At 51.5% G+C, this 14,897-nt stretch overlaps 2 long non-coding RNA genes across 9 annotated transcripts in view; one reads left to right on the forward strand and one right to left on the reverse strand.

The window, feature by feature from the left end:
• The window catches only part of LOC118539628 (uncharacterized), a 55,422-nt gene that overhangs the window by 20,429 nt on the left and 20,096 nt on the right, over window positions 1-14,897 (forward strand). For 2 of the 8 annotated variants that reach the window (XR_013447922.1, XR_013447926.1), the window contains 3 exons: window positions 1,453-1,508; window positions 7,141-7,444; window positions 9,390-13,431. This is a non-coding gene — a long non-coding RNA (uncharacterized LOC118539628). Of the gene's footprint in view, window positions 1-1,452; window positions 1,509-1,862; window positions 3,168-7,140; window positions 7,445-9,389; window positions 13,432-14,897 lie in introns of those variants that run through there. The other 6 variants (XR_013447924.1, XR_013447923.1, XR_013447928.1 and 3 more) reach the window with 6 other exon arrangements.
• On the reverse strand, window positions 34-11,550 carry LOC118539632 (uncharacterized). Its single transcript, XR_013447930.1, has 3 exons — window positions 11,444-11,550; window positions 5,955-6,080; window positions 34-300 (listed from the first exon to the last, which is right to left on the reverse strand). It is a non-coding gene; the product is annotated as an uncharacterized LOC118539632 (long non-coding RNA).

A 14,897-nucleotide genomic window follows, 5' to 3' on the forward strand; every position in this document is an offset into this window, starting at 1 on the left:
GAACTGTGCGGAGTGACAGCTCAGGGACCTCTGTGAGCTTCGGTTTCTTTATCCATAAAATTTTACACGCGGGGTGTAGCAGAAGGAATGCGTTGATTTATGAGTCAGAGGATCTGGATTTGAATCTCAGCTCCCTGCCGTACCAGGTCTTGGTCTTGGATGAAGGCTTCAACCTTTTCTGTGCTGCAGTTTCCTCATCTGTAAAGTGGGACTAATCTGATACATATGATAAGGTTGGAGATAGGTCTGTCTATCCGTATCTGGAGGAATGCACCCCAAACTCGGAATGGGTGGCAACACCTGGGGAGGAAAAAAAGCTTTTTACTCCATATGCCTATATATTGTTTGAATTTTCACCCAGAAGCGTTATCTATGTTATTAGTTATATTAATAAATAAATAATTTATACAAAATGGCTGACATAGTGTGCATAATAAATGGTCACTACTCTTTAAAATTTTTAAATGCCATCTGCTCATGAACCACAGTCATGCATTGTTGGGTCTACTCAGTATTTTCTTTCTTCTTCTTCTTCTTTTTTTTTTTTTAGATTTAGTTATTTATTTGAGAGAGAGACAGGCAGACAGCCTGAGTGGGAGGGCCAGAAGGAGAGGGAGAAAGAAACTCAAGCAGAGTCCGTGGTGAGTGCAGAGCTGGACTCCGGGCTCTATCTCAGGACCCTGAGATCCTGACCTGAGCGGAAACCAAGAGTCCAAGGCTTAACTGACTGCACCACCCAGGTGCTCAGTATTTTCAAGCTTTTGTTTTTTACATTGAATTGTCAATATTTTAAAACCAGGTATTTCATAGCTTCTCTTGAAAAACAAAAACATAAAAATAGAAGCTCTAGCAACATCGTCCTGCATCCCCACGAAATCTCCGGGTCTCAGACACTCCCACCTAACGCTTCTCAAGCACCTTTTCGCACTTGGTGCTGAGGACCCAGAAGACAGTCTATGGCCTCAAGGAATTGGGTTTAGTTGGAGACAGCTAGCCATGGGGAACTAAGCACTTGGATTCAACAGAAGTAAATGTTATCTGGAAAAGATGAGGGAAGTGAAAATATAAAGTGCTCTTAAAATGCAAGAATTATTTCCTTATTTGAAGTTCAGCATGCATATTTTGTTTTCTCAATAAATCCTTACATTCTTTCCAGACAAAGACTATTTAGGCTACTTTGTATCATCTGTGTTTTTTTCATACTTTGTATTTGTGCTTTGTTTTTGTTTTTGTTTGTATTTGTAGGGTTAAAATAAATATTTGAATTAGAATGTTAGAGAACAGATAAACGAGTCCCAGGTGCCCAGGCCTGCTCTCCCAACTTTTCCACCCAAGCTCAGAGGCCTGTGGGCAAGTAGGTAAGCAGGCTGGGGACACCAGGGACCCCTGTGATTTTTCTGGGGATGCAAGACAATGTTGGTAGAGCGTCTATATTTTGTTTTTGTTTTTCAGAAGTTATACCCTGGTTTGGATATATGGAAAAGTCACTAAAAAAATTTCTTAAGACAGTAAGTACACTCCACAAAACATGACTATTGATCAGATTTGTCTATAAGCCTCGAGTGTGTGCCTCTCCTTAAAACATCTTTAGCGATGGTCCTGTGTTCCTAGAGAGCTTGGGGAGACAATGGGTTAATGCTGCCCTCCCAGGAGGGCTAGTTTATCTAGGGACTGTTGCTGATACAGCCCCCACCCAGAGGCATATTTATAGTCCTGGGTTTGGAGGGGAAGCCCCTTTGCTCGACCTCAGAGCACAATGCAGGTGACGAAATGCCCAGCCCACGGGACCAGAAGAAGATATTTTAGGTCTGGGACCTTTCAGTGCCCTGGGAATGATATCCCATCAGCATTCATTTATCTAGGAGGAGGCAAACCGCTGAACAGGAAGGTGCCACAGAGCGCAGCCGAGCTGGAGGGAGCCTGGGAGGAGGGAAAAGGTCTGCCTTTGACATTTGCAACTGCCATGAACTGAAGGTCAGAAATAGTCCTTTCCGTTCAGAAGTGGCGGTGGACTGAAGAGCACGCAAGATTACTACAGCTGTCCCCTGCCGTGACTCGGTGGTCTGAATACACCGTACAAAGGAAAGACTTTCCTATGCCTCAGCAACTTGTGAAGTACCAGATTAAATTTGTGGACACTGCCTCGAGGATAAAAAGAAGTGTTTTTCAAAGGTTATGTGATAATTAGATTTCACCCAAAAGTATCTCTAGAGATAGGACAGATAAAAGAAAAAGAGGGGGACAGGCTGAGTATTCGTCTGACTTTGAACTTAACACAGCAGTTCAATGATAATATAGCGAACATGTATGTGTACAGCACTTAGTCTGTGCACAGTGCTCATCTTAACGGATTTGGAAACAAAGACACAAAGAGAAATGAAGTACTTTGCCCCAAATCTCACAGGGAGAAGCTATTATCTGTATATGTATGTATATACAGATTTTTGAGAAATTTAGCTGAGTTTGCTTAATCATTCTCTTTTTTTTCTGGTAGTAGGTTAAGGGAGTTTTGTGTTAAGTAACATTTTTAACTAATGTTTCCTGTGAGACATTGTCCCTATTTCAGATAATGCTGATGTGTACAGGTGGGGCCCAGGAACCCATATGAAACCGTCTGTCTTTTGGTTTGTGGTCATAGCAACCATTTTCAGAAAGCCTGGTGATTGGCTTTTCTGCCTCTCGGAATCATGGTTTGCTCAACTCCTTTGTTCCAGAAGAGCCACTCTTTTCCCAATCGCTACACACCAGGCTGGTCTCCAGCTGTTGATTCCCAATGTCCTATCACATTGGTTCATGCTGTTTTCTTTCACTGATGCCATTCTTCTGACCATTAGGCTTTGCCTTGGCCCAGTTAGCTCACTTCCCACAAGTTATTAAAACAGCCTATTGTGACCTGTTCTCTGCAAGGAACCTGGAGGGTGGGGACCACTGGCCATGTTTACCTTTATATCCACCACCTCACCTTGCCCATAGTGGGCATTTAATAAACATTTTTGGGAAGTGGGGTACCTGGGTGGCTCAGTTGTTAAGCGTCTGCCTTCGGCTCAGGTCGTGATCCTGGGGTCCTGGGATCGAGCCCCACATCAGGCTCCCTGCTCAGTGGAGAGTCTGCTTCTCCCACTTTCTCCCTTCCCTCTCATGCTCTCTCTTTTTCTCAAATAAATCTTTTTTTTTTTTTTTTAAAGATTTTATTTATTTGACAGAGAGAGACACAGCGAGAGAGGGAACACAAGCAGGGGGAGTGGGAGAGGGAGAAGCAGGCTTCCCGCAGAGCAGGGAGCCCGATGCGGGACTCGATCCCAGGACACTGGGACCATGACCCGAGCCGAAGGCAGACGCTTAACCATCTGAGCCACCCAGGCGCCCCTTCTCAAATAAATCTTAAAGAAAAAAAAAAGAACAATGTAATGAGATTACAGAATGTTTGCAAACAAAACAAAAATTTAGGGGCAACTGGGTGGCTCCGTTGTTAAGCGTCTGCCTTCAGCTCAGGTCATGATCCCAGGGTCCTGGGATCGAGCCCCGCATCAGGCTCCCTGCTCAGCGGGAAGCCTGCTTCTCCCTCTCCCTCTCCCCCTGCTTGTGTTCCCTCTCTCACTGTCTCTCTCTGTCAAATAAATAAATAAAATCTTAAAAAAAAAAAAAAAAAGCCTATGAGATGAGCCCATGAATGAGAAGTAGGGAGCACCGTCTCAGCTCTGGCCACATTCCAGCACTTTCTGGTGGTTGTCTTGTCCTAGCGTGGCCCCGCTGGCTCTAGGGTAGTAAAATGATGCAGAAGCAGAATGTGTCCTGTCTGGTAAATGAGGACCAAGACACGATGGGACACTCTGGTTTCCTGGTCTCTGCTCTGGAGACATTAAATGTGGTCAGAAACTCCCAAGATCCGAATTCTTCTTGATTTGATCTCCATATTTCAATCTAATAGTACCCCTCAGGCAGGTCCTGGGGTCCTTGGTGACAGACTTTACCTCAGTACCTCCCTGAGCATGTGTCTGTCTGTCCACCGGCATTCCACAGATAGGACGCGCTCAGTAAACGGCGGAATCGAGTGAATTGATTGGACACAACCGTGGCAGCCATTAGGTTTACAATATTGTCAGTACTTTGACAACTGTGTTACGCGGTTTGGGCTCATGTGCATATCTTCTTCCATATGTGTTTGCGAGACATGGCCATAACGCTAGGGCTTCTGGATTAGGCCTCCGAGATGTTTGCGATATTCACTGTCTCCTAAGTTGGAAGATCTCTTAGGCCATATCCTCTGTTACAGTCTCCACACAACCGATTTAACAGGTTTAATAAAATGGTACCTCTCCCCAGGGATGGGAACGATTGGCCAGGGCCTGTCCCTGTGACACAAGCTTCCACTCAGCCTTGTCTTTAGGATCTTAGGGAACATTCAAAAGTATCCACGTGCCCTTGCAGCTACCAGGCCTCGGGGAGCCACGGTGGTCCGAGCTGTTACTGTTACCGCGAGGTGGGGACGCTCAGCACCGGGTCCTGCAGAGACGAAGTGCGGGAGAACCAGCACCGATCGGGACTCCGGTCCCCGTTTTGCCATTTGGGGACCCGTGTGGCCTCAGGCATGCTCAGCTTCAGCTTTGTCATCTCTAAAAATGGACTAACAACAGTACCCAGCTTATCTACTTCATAGGTTATCGTGAAAACCAAAATAAAGATGATAGCATGCGTGTGAAAGCGCAGAGCCCCGTAGGAAAGTCAGTCAGTGTTATGGTTAACGATGCTGTTCAAATCGCTCTTCAGTTGATGTGCCACATAGATCAAGACTCGGCACTGTGTGAAGACTTAGAAGCTGCCCCGTCGGAATGCCCGGACTGCTCTGCCCAGGGGCTCCCAGGGCCCAGCAGGACTCAGCAAGGACTTGCCAGACACAGAGCGGACATAATCGTGTGATTTCACAGCAGCTTGAGACCGGGGCCCAGCCTCCGCGCCAGGGATTGGGGAAAACAGTGATGTTGCTGTCTAGGCAGAAGCTGTCTTCCTTCCTGAGACATCTGGCAGCAGAGCCACCACCAGGACTGAGCTCTGTGACGTTTTCCCGGCTTGGCAGGCTCCTTGCTGTCTTGGCGCTCCTGGACAAGAGCGTGAGGTGCTGTGGGCTGTGTGGGTTCAGCAGCAGCTGAGGGCAAAGATGCTCTGGGCAGACGGGCCAGGATACAGAAAGAAGGGCAGGCACGCCTAGTGGTGGTGGGGACAAGGCTTCAGGACTCCCAGCGTTCTGAGAAAACAGAGCAACCTATTGTTTCATTCTTGAGTCTGGAAGTGCACTCAGTGTCCTGGCCACACAGAGTACTGTGACCAATTCCAAGATCAACTACAGATGTGAATTAAGAGCAGGAAATAGTGCATGTTGTCCCAAGTAAGGAAGGTGACAGAAACCCATCTTCCCAGCCCAAAGAGGCTCCTACAAGAGAATAAAGGTCCATGTGATAATTGGACCCAATTACCAACCCCTCACCTAATTCCAGAAGCAAATTAAGAATTTTCCAAGCAGGGCAGAGGTAGACAGAGAATGCAGGTTCTGGAAGTGATGGGGTTCCTATTCATGGTTTGAGGAAGTTACAGAGAAGAGCAGGGAAGGTCCGGTGGAGCGCCAGGTTCTATGGGCCAGAATCCGAATAAGTTATTTCTTCTACCTGCACCTCAAGAAATGGCTTCTTTCTCCAATGGGTTGTCACTGGACACAGAGGACTCTAACTGCCTTATGGAAGGGGCCATGGTAATTCTTCCCACATGAATTTGCTCTCGTGCCTAGAAATTTCCCTGCCTTTCTAGAGAAAGCCAGTTTGGTGTCAAATTAATCTTGACAGATTGTGCCGAAGGCCCAAGAAAGGCAGACATAAAAGGGTAAGAATAAGGGTACAAACTCAAAACTGTGGCCAGAGAGGCGGGCAGGGCTGCCAAAGGAGAGGCAAGAATTTCATACATACCAAGGCCTTGAAGTCAGAAATAGAAGAGTCGGGGCATGATGTGAAGGCAAGGCGAGTCGAGGCAGGAGGTAGTGTGGGCTTGCCCTCTGACCACAGGCCGCGGCTCATTTGGGGACCTCAAGGGCCCTGAGTGGACAAACAAGGGCCACGTCTGCGCCTGGTGCTGGAGAGGGTCTCCCCTCTTTGCTCACAGCCTTCCCTGCTCTTGGCAGCTTCAGGATCTATTCTGGCTCTGAGCTTGGCATTCAGAGCCTTGCCCTGTGGCCGCAGCCTGCTTCTCCAGCTTTGCCGCCCCCCAGACAGGCTGAGCCCCTCAGCCAGGGCCTGTATGTCTCCTTGCCTGGAGTGCCCTCTGCCCTACCTCCCCTCTGCGCTTGGAGCATCCACCCCCCCAAGCCCCAGCTCAGTCTCTCTGAGCCAACTCCTTGTCTCCCAGGACCATCTCCGTCCATCTCTCCTGGCCCAAACCCCTGGCCGTGGCAGTTCTCTCCAGGCCAGGGAGCCTCTCACCTAGGTCCCCTGACAGTTGCCTGTGGCAATTATTAAATTACAGGGGCTGGGGCCCCAGCCTGGGGGATCTTGTTCCCGAACTCCACAGGGGTTGTGTGCACGCCCAAGCGTGTCGCCCCCATCTAAACCACCCATTGGGAAGTTTGCCTGTGAACCAGGTACTAATGTGGGTGCAGGAACCTGGGTATGGAGGAACCACATTTCAGTTTATTTCTCAATAATTTCTTGTTCAAGCTTCCCTTAATCCTGCGGTGATGGAAACTTAACTGTCAATTTAGGGGATCCCACCCTGGGCTTTGGGCACTCAGCAGCACTGGCTCCTCTTCTAGACGACGTTGCTGGTGATGACAGGGTGTTTATTCACCATGGGAGAAGCTGACAAATCTCCTGGAGCAAAGGCTAGTTCCTCCTCCTTGCTCTGACCTTGCTACCGCCAGGGTCACACTCCCAGAGGAGAGGTGCCGCGGATGCGCCAGCAGGACAGACTGGGTCAGCCAGGGTGGCAGGGTGACAGAGAACCCAGTGGAAGGAAGGGTCATGGTGGGGTCCCCTCTGTTTACTCAACACTGAAGCCTTCTCCCCACACCTGCTTCCTCTCCTGACTTCTCACCTCCTATTGTTGGGACTGTCCTTCAAAATCCTAGACTCATCTTAGTCCTTTCTCTCCTTGCTCTAGAATAGTGTGGAAACTTCAAGCCGTTTTGCCCAGTCCTTCGTTTTACACGTGAAGAGCTTGTGGCAAACCCAGAGTTAGACCTCAGGTCATGTCACAGACGAAATCCAGTGCTCTGAGCCCGAAGACTGACTTCCTGTCCTTCACATAGTTATGTGTTCTCATCTTTTCCGTGGCCACCACCTCATCAAGTTCCCCTCACCAGCTACACAGATGATCAACGCAGAAGCGTGACACTGTGCTCATAGACAGCATCCACAGAATGCCTTCTCGCCTCCCCCTTCCTCGCACCCGACGCTTCTTCAAGGTCAGCTCAAACAGCACCTCTCCCAGGGAGCCCGTGCTGGTCTGGCCTGACCTCCCTTCCGCTCGCAGCATTGGGCTCTGCTAGTCCCTGCAGCTCCCGGCCCTGCAGGACGGCAAGCAGGCTACGTCTTTATGCTGTTTGCTTTCCAATAACTGGCTTATCCAGTGCTCAGGGCAGGGGCTTTGCTTTAGACTTCTTGGTTTCCCCTGCAGGGCCCAGCGTTGAGGATACGTGATAAACTCTCAGTCACCTCTTGTGTGTGGCATATGCTGAGGGGAAACTTTAGCAAAATGCTTCGGAATGGCCACAGAGACATTAGTCCGAAAGAACTGGGGACACACACCAAGAAGGAAGTGTTTGCTGTGTAGGGTGAGCGAGCTCCAAGAGTGGTGGAAGCTTTCTGGGCAGAAGGAAGGGGTGCATCAGTCTGGCAGGCGTCGCAGAACAGGAGGAACGACCGAACACGTTGAGGACGGAAAGGCAGAGCCGGGAGGGTGGAGGCTTGCTGCGGGGGGGACGTAAGTCAGCTCCTGTGGCCCGGGGCCCGGGTCACCCACCCACAGATGCACAGGTGCACCCGGATTCGGATGTGCCACTGCCCCCAGGGGATTTCCAGGGCTCTCAGGTGACCACTGCCCTTCCTGGGGCCGAGCAGCGTGTTGGCCCCTGCTCAGGGACCTCCTATTGGCTGCGGACTTCAGCCAGGCTCCGCGGCCTTCCCACTCTGGCCTCCGCCGGCTGCTCCGTCCCCATCCCCACGGCCCCACAGGCTCAGTGCCCCTGCGCCGCTAACCTCGGCAGCAGGCCTTCCGCCTTGGGCAGTTTGCAGCTTGCTTTCCCGCGCCGGGTACCTAGCACCTCCAGGACTACAGTGTTTGAGACCGAGTTGCCTTATTTGGGGCCAGCACCCTGAGGCTCTTCCTTGGAAGCCCTGGGAGTGAGCCCAAGGGTGGGTGGCAGGAGGAAACCTTGTGTCCGAGCTCCTCCTCAGCCCTCCTCAGTGTCTGTGCCTCACCCTGGCCGCCCGAAGGCACTCGCACCTGCTGTCTTGCTTTCCTTCACCTGCAGGAAGGGTCTGCTGCCGGGCAGAGGCAGGTAATGGAGGGGCAGTGATGCCCAGCCCCACTCTGTCCTCTCCCTGCACCTCCTGTCCCGCCTCAAAGGCTGGCAGGGAGAGGCTAAGAGGCACACTGCACGCCCACAGTCTTGAACACGTCCTGGGCCTCACGGTCTCCACAGGGTTTTCAGATGCATCATCTCATTTGATCTTCCCCCAAAAGCTTATAAAGTGGGGGCGTGCTGGTGGACATTCCTTCCATGTATCAGATGGGAAGAATGAGGCAGGATACGCCAAGCACTCCGCCAAGCAGAACTGGAGCCAGGCCTTGGGTCTCCTGCCCCGCCGGCCCGGCACCTGCCTGGCACATGGCACAGGGAGGAGGCTTGGAGGATTTCTAGCTAGGAGCACCCCTGCAGGAGGGGCCGATGGACACCGTCATCCAAAGTGATGAGCAGCCTTTGGGAGCCGGGAGGGCCGGAGAAGTATAGGCTGTCCCCTTATTTCACACACAGAAGAAAGGGCCCAGGAGGTCGTGAGCTGCCCTGGGCCACAAGGTCCCGGAGTGCAGAGCAGGTGGGCGAGCCTGGGGGCTCTTACTCCAGGCTGGTAGGCGCCCCACACTGTGTGCTCCGAGCTCAGTGTGTGGAACCGTCAAGGACCCGTGCTTTTGTTCCCTGGTTCCTGGGCTGCGGATTGGATCCCATTTGGTGCGAGGTTGTGGGGCCCTTCTGCGGATCCTTTTGTTTTCATTCGCAAGCAGCCCCCAGTGCAGTGTGCCCAGACTGCCTGGCTTCACATCGCAGCTTGGCTCACTGGCTATGTGCCGAGGGGACATCCCCATGCTGCCGCCTCAGGGTTCAGTGGGATTTTTTTTTTTTTTTTAAGGTTTTATTTATTCATCTGAGAGAGTGAGAGAGCGAGAGAGAGCACAAGCAGGGGGAGCGGCAGAGGGAGAAGCAGACTCCCTGCCAAGCAAGGAGCCCGATGCTGTCCTCCATCCCAGGACCCTGGGATCATGACCTGCGCCGAAGGCAGACGCTTAACCGACTGAGCCACCCAGGGGCCCCTCTGCAGGATTTTTAAGGAGGTGATACACATAAAGTCTTTCACTGAATCATGCCTCGCTACAGTGACTCCCCACAAATATTGGTTGACGTTATTATGTACTTATTCTAGAGTTAGAAGAAGGGGCAGTAAAATTCTGTTTGGCTCTGCAAGTGGAAGTGGCTGTGCTGGTTCCCGGTGTGGTCCAAAGGCCTCAGGAGGAAGGTATGGAAAGGTCTGAATTGTTCCATGGCAGGAGAGGAGCTCTGGGGTTTAACTGACCTGCACAGGGCCACCCTGGTACCCTCCCCAAGTGTGGACCAGGAGGCCCTGGCCTGCTCTGCGTCCTGCCAGGGACCTGTCATCAGCGGCTGACTCCACTCCCTGACTCGTGGCCCCGGATTACCGGGGATCGGAATACCCAGGGGAGGCTGGTCCTTACCCCCTGGCTGATGGTTGAGAACAGCTGGGTCCTGAAGGCCCGGCCAGACCTATTTGTGGGGAGGCAAAGCATATCCAAGCCGAGATGTTGGAGAGAATTCGGGAAAACAGCCCCATCTCAGCTTCCATCTGCCTGGCTAGGGCCCGGCACGAACCCAGGCAGAGCCAGGGAACTTTTACTCAAAGCAAAATGACCAACCAAGACGTAGGGAACGGAAGTGTGTTCGGATCTGAGCCAAGAGCTCCTGGGGGGCCCAGCAGGGTGCCTAGGAGGCCTGGGGCCTCTCTCTCTGAAGGTGTGGGGATCCGAGGAGCCTGGGACAAGGGCGGAGGAGGACAGTGGCTCCGGTGACCTGAGCAAAGGGCATCTCCGGGGGAGCTGTTCCTGTCACTCTCCCAGGACAGTGCAGTTGGTGCTCACTGGGCGGCCGAGCCCTCTGCGGGCCCAGGGCGAGGCCCTCCTGCCTACGGCCGCTCGGTGTGAGCGTGTGTGAGGCGTGTGCGCACAGGCCTGGGCTGGGGGAGTCAAGTTAGGATCAGCCCATGTGTGTCTCTGCCCCTCCTGGGCCACACCAAGACTTTGGCACCTTCTTCCCCACCCCAGCCGTTCCTCTCCAGCTTCGGTCCTTTACGCTGAAGTGGACTTTTAAAAATAGGTAAAGCACATGGTACACAGCGAAGTTCCCCGCCCTGCCCTGCCCCCTTCCCCCCTCGCGGGGCAACACGCGCACGTCCTCACTGAGGGGGCACATGCGTATGCAAGCATATAGGTCAATAGTCTCCTTTTCTGGCCTTTTTTGGTGGCAGACTCCTCTGAGAGTCTGGAAAAACTCTGGGTTCCCCCCTAAAATAGGGTACACACACACACAAAATTAATGTATAATTTCAGGGGTTTACTCCGTGGCCACTTTTGTCCTGCTCAGCAAGGGGTTCTGGTTGTGACTCGTAGCAACTGGGTCTGACCCATATTTTCCCTCCTTAACACTGTCTCCCACATTCACACACCCCCTACCTGCCCGGATCTGGGCAAGATTTCAACAAAGGAGAGCTTCGAAGGCCTTGACAAAATAGCCTCAGCAAGCCAGCCATTCAGTGACTTCCTATTATATTGAGACCAAAATAAACTCTCAACTCTTAGAATGACTCGGAAGGCCCTTCACTCCCAGTGTCCCTGAACATCCCTCCTGGTCTCATCCCACCATGCTCACCCTCTGCCCACACAGCTCTGGCCACAGCGACCTTCTTTCTGTTCCTTATTGAACGTGTCAGAGCCAGGTCTCCCCTCAGGGTCTGTGCGTCAGCGGCTCCCTCTGCCTGGAAAACTGGTTCCCCGATAGCTGTGCCGCTGGTTCCCTCAGGTCATTGCTCCGGGAGGCCCTCCCCAGCCGCCCCTCCTAATGGCGTGGCGTGTCCCCTCCAGGCATATCCCATCCCATTGTCCTCAGGGCACTTACCACTCTGAAGTTATCTTACTTCTTTAGCTATTTACTGTCTTCCCCCACTAGGGTGTGAGTTCCCATCTCCAGCACCCAGAACTGGGCCTGGTACACCCTAGGTGCTCAGTAAACGTCTGTGGACTGAATAAAGGATCTTGGTGGAGGTTAGATAAGAATCTGGACTCACTTCTCCATCCCACCAAAGCAGCTCCAGGCGATCCCTGGCTCCTGTTCAAGGCACGAAGTTCCTGCCTCTCCCTCATTTCTCTATTCCCAGATGTCCTACCCTTTTCCCAGATCTCTGGGGCCCCTCCTTCCCAATCAGCATCTAACAAAAACTCTTTTGTGATTTTATGCCTGGGGGATTTAATCTGAGTCAATTTGGCTTCTCCAGCTCCGGCTCAGCTGAGTCCAAAGGTCTGATCAGCGTTTCCAGTGGACCAGCCAGCAACTCTGCTGTCTGAGGGCTCGAGCTCCACCCCAGGGGGACCGAGGGTACTGACGGAGGATAGTCTGAGCCTCGCTCCCTGAGCTGCCGTTCCTGGGCCTTGGGGAAATAAATGAAGACCAACCAAATGAGAGAAGAGCAAAGACTATTTATTCAAAGCTTGCTACAGCAAGGGAGTCAGTCAGCCTTGGTCACTTGTTGTCAAAGAGACTCAAGGGCAGGCAGAGGGGCGGGAAAGCTTGCTTTATAGCAGGAAAAAGGAAAGGATTCGGATGTGCCTTCTCTGGAGGCCGTGGGCGTGGGGAAGCTGTAAGGCAGGTACTAGAAGCCGGGCGTCCTGTGTGACTGGTTGGGGGTGCATATTTGACTTTCGCTGGTTGGTCCTAAGCTGCAATGTGGACAAAACTTGGGGAAGTTGTCAGTTCTGGCTGTTTTGAGCCAATTGTTCCAGAAAGTCGGTGTTTCGCTTTTTTGAATCGTTACTAGAGATTGTCTTCTTACAAATGTGACCTACGGATCGCCTGGGTGTTTTCTTGTTGATGAGGAGTTGGTTTTCTGGGCAGGTTTCTGCAGGACCTGGGTGGGAGTTCTGTCTTTCCATCTGCTCTGGCCACTGCCTATGTGTTCAGTCTTAGTCTACAGTGCAGATCAGTCTCTCGGTGGCTCCTCCTTCCTTCCCTCCAATATGTGCACATCCTGGGGTAGTAGAATCATCCCGTGCCTGATTTCCTTCATTCAGCAGCTGTCTGGCGAAGGGCTGGCTGTGCGCGGAGTCACGGCGAGAGGCGCAGGCAGGGGAGCAGGACTGGCCGGGAGGAGGGACGCACACATCTCGCAGGACTGGTTCGGCATGGGGATTCTCAGCTGGGAAGGCTTGGTGGTCGGTGTGGGGTTTCAGGAGTGGGTTTGCTACAGATGGGAACTGGGGAGAGATAGGGGGGACTCTTGGAAGGTAATACGGCGAGGCAGGGGGCAGGTGGAGGGGCCTAGGTTAGTCACTTCCTCTCTGCGTAGGGCTGCTAGGAGGCGGACATGGCGAGCATGAAGGTGCTGGGTGAGTTGTGAAGGTTTCGGCGTGAGGGAAGGCTGTGGGAATCGCCTGGAAGGGGCCTCTCTCATCAAAATGAGGAGACTGAACGTACCTAGGCAGCAGAGGGGCGCCTGGCTGGCTCAGTCGTAGAGCATGTGACCCTTAATCTCAGGGTTGTGAGTTCAAGCCCCACGTTGGAGCCTACTTAAAAATTAAAACAAAACAAAACAATACTATCATCTACTGAGTTGGAGTCACTGCTCTGAGCCTGCCTAGAACCCCTACCATAGTCCTGTGAGGTAGTTACTATTATCATCTCCATAGCAGGTGAGATCCCAGACACACAGGCCAGTTAAGGAATTTGCCCTAAGTGCTGGAGGGGAGAGAATGCTTCGATTGTGTGCTTTGCACAACATCATCAACAACCGTGCACTCTCAGTTGCTGCTCCTGATTCAATGTCTTCGGCCATACTGTGCATTCCGATGCATCGCTAACAATTAGCTATAATAAAAATCAGCTCTTATGAAGTGTGAGGCATGGCCCTAAGCATTTGTATATATTAACTCATTTCATCTTAGTATCAGCCCTCTGAGGTGAGGAACTGTGATTATCATTTCCATTTTACGGAGGAGAAAACTGAGGAGCTACGTGGCATAGCCTATGCCTCTGTCCCTGGAGTCTGCGCACCTCCCACTGTGCGGCCACCTCTTGTCAACAAGCAGGGCCATGACTCCCCCTCCATCGAGCCCTGACCCACACAGTGCTCCACGGCTAGGAGCCAACCCCAAGTCAGTGCTTCTTGCCTCTCTGGACACTCTCCCCAGAAAAACATGCACACACACTGACACCCCTTAGGAAATTCAGGTACCCCCTCAAGCCTTTCTATGGCAAGTGGGTGATGGGGGAAGACTTCTGGGGTGAGTGTTTCAGCCAGGGGATATTCTCCAGTCTGGAACAAAAGGTCAACAAAAAGTCAAAAGACTTTGAATTCTAAGAGATTTACTTTATTGAGAGAGTGGAAATAAAATTCCATAGCTACTTTTATTTACTTCACTAGAAGACAGAACAGAAAGCAGCCTGTCCGCGGCACCTGCATGGCTCAGTCAGTTAAGCATCTGCCTTCGGCTCGGGTCATGATCCCAGGGTCCTGGGATGGAGCCCTGAGTTGGGCTCCCTGCTCGGTGGGGAGCCTGCTTCTCCCTCCCCCTCTGCTCCTCCACCTCCCCCCGCTTGTGCTCTCTCTCATATAAATAAATAAAATCTTTAAAAAAAAAGAAAGAAAGCAGCCTGTCCTGAGAGTCCCCATCTTTGGATCAACTTGATTACCCAACATGTCTCACACATCTAGTCAGCTGAACACTGCTGGAGAAAATCTCATAATTCTGCCGATTTATGCCAACGCACATTTATGGGGTCTAATCCCAGCTGGGTCTTTAACACAACTTGGCGGCTCTTACTTGTGCCAGATAAACATTCACACCCATGCTCACGATGGCCACTCCAACCCTTCTATAATGATTCTCTGAGCTTTAAAAGTTTTCATGTGTTAGAGGCACGACTGCACAAATTTTAATTCACATCCGCCAGGACTTTTATCCAGTATCTCCCTCTACTTGGGCTCTTGACCTTTTCTTTTGTTTGTTTATTTGGATAACTACTGATTTATAGGCTACCATGCCTGGCACTGGGATGGGCTCTAGGACCCCACCATAGTCTCTGTTCCCATGGAGCGGACAGCCCAGAGAGAAAGACTATCATTCCACAAATAATTACAAATATGATGTGGGACACTAAAAGGAAAGTAGAGAGATTATATCAAATGAGTTGATGTGGAGGTTTCAGGAAGGCCTCCCTGAGGAAGTGGCATTTCAAGCTGAGTCCCGAAGGATGATATGTCAGTTTGAAATGCTTTGGGCTGCACACAACAGAAAATCTGACCAACAGTGAAACCATAAGGATGTTTATTATTTCCTTAAGAAGCCTGGAAGCAAAG

This window comes from Halichoerus grypus, chromosome 5, assembly GCF_964656455.1.
Source record: "Halichoerus grypus chromosome 5, mHalGry1.hap1.1, whole genome shotgun sequence".
Classification (NCBI taxonomy): Eukaryota; Metazoa; Chordata; class Mammalia; order Carnivora; family Phocidae; genus Halichoerus; species Halichoerus grypus.